Below are 1770 nucleotides of genomic sequence, written 5' to 3'. Positions count from 1 at the left end.
TTAATCGGGATACCTTTCACATGCTTAATAAACTCCAAATGTTCTCTTTCTAGTAGACTAAGAGCAGCTTGGGGAGGAAACGGTAAAGCGGACGATAAACCGGAATGAAATTCGAATTTTTCTATTCAGACTGAGCCCACGTCGTGAGCATAGAGGGCTCACGATGTGTGTCTTGTAATTCAACAACATTTTGATTTTCGAGTTTTGGTTTCTTCGGCTTTTGATAAGACTGCCTAGGCTCCACTTCTAATGCTTCCAAAAACTCGTAGATTACTTCTTCTTCAGTATCAATAGCCATAACATGGGATTGAGTCTTAGTCTCGGGAAATTGTGAAGATAATTTGTTACTCACCAAAGTAGTTAGTTGACCAATTTGGACTTCGAGATTATGGAATGATGCTTGATGATTTCTTAATGAAGCTTGCTGATCAATCATCATAGTTTGCTGTTTTTCATCATTTTCATGTGTTCCTTTAGCACTGCATCGATATCATCATGCCTTTTCTCGGAAGCCTCCATAAATGGGTCAAGATGTTTTCCAAGTCTACTTTCTTCTCAGCTAGCGGTTGCTCGTTTTGGTAGAAGCCTCGGCATGTTTGCTTATATTTCTCTTCATTTTGCTTCCTGTATTCATCATATGGAAGCCACTCTTTCTTTGGTTTTCTCCATTCCACATCATACTTGTCCCCACTCGAGTAGCAAACATGAGCCTTCTTGTTCCCATATTCATCCAAATGGCAATCTTTAGTCAAGTGTGGATCATTACATCGTTCATAACCAACTCTAATTGCATGAATTGATTGGTCCATTCGGGTCAATCTCCGGTCCATAGTATTTAGCATTGCCATCATAGCAACCATTTGTTTATAATGTGCACTCCCAACTTCTTTTACGCCTTCATTCCTTGGATTGTGGTATTCACGAGAATGCTTTGCAAATTCTTCAACTAATTCCTTAAGTTCGCCCAATTTTTTTTTGTAAGTGGTCCTTGAGAATTAAGGAGTTGCCTTGTCATTACATTGACCCCATCATAAAATATAGACACTTCTTATTTAATGTTAAGGTCATGTTTAGGATAATTCCTTAACAACCCTTTGTAACGCTTCCATGCTTTGTAAAGTGACTCCCCCGGGTTTTGCTCAAAATTGGCTATTGCCTTCTTGAGTTTAGCTATCTTGGATGGTGGGCAAAATTGGTCTAAAAACTGCTCTGCATTTGATCCCAAGTAGTGATTGTACTAGGTGGAAGTGCTTTTAACCAATCCTTCGCAGCTCCCTTAAAAGTAACGGGAAGCATCCTTAGCAAGACGGTATCTCTATTAACATTCGGGACATTAAAGTAGTCAGCAATGTCATTGACTTCATCGAAGTGCTTAAACGCATCCTCATGACTTTTTCCATAGAATGGGATATCCTTTAGTGTATAAAGGATATGTCCTTTCAGTTCAAATGTTGCAGTGGCAGGAATGGCAGGTTGTACTAAACCTGGACCAACATCATCTCGAATTCTCTTTCCGTAAGCTCCCATGGACATTTCTTCAATGTTCGCCATCTCGTGCCTTGGCTCGTTCTCGAGTTCACTTGTATGTAATTCAAATTCAGACTCAGTATCGTATTCGGATTCAGTTCGGACAGGTATTTGATCTAAGTTTTCAACCTTGCTCTTGTTCTTTGAAGATGAACTTGACTCCTCCGTTTTCTTCCCCGACTTCTTTGAGAACACTGACTTGAATTCTTGTAAAGATGTCTTCTTTGGTGTTTGATCTTCTTT

The 1770-nt window shown here is 39.5% G+C and overlaps 1 non-coding gene across 1 annotated transcript; it reads left to right on the top strand.

Annotated features, from left to right (window-relative positions):
• The first annotated feature begins 1061 nt into the window (after positions 1-1061).
• On the top strand, positions 1062-1168 carry LOC144999170 (small nucleolar RNA R71). The gene has a single exon (XR_013660691.1). It is a non-coding gene; the product is annotated as a small nucleolar RNA R71 (small nucleolar RNA).
• The last annotated feature ends 602 nt before the right edge of the window (positions 1169-1770 follow it).

The sequence above is a fragment of the Lactuca saligna genome, chromosome 5, assembly GCF_052625555.1.
Source record: "Lactuca saligna cultivar CGN05327 chromosome 5, ASM5262555v1, whole genome shotgun sequence".
In the NCBI taxonomy this organism is placed as follows: domain Eukaryota; kingdom Viridiplantae; phylum Streptophyta; class Magnoliopsida; order Asterales; family Asteraceae; genus Lactuca; species Lactuca saligna.
Note: the sequence above shows the minus strand (reverse complement) of the source record. Positions and strands in the feature narration are given on the sequence as shown.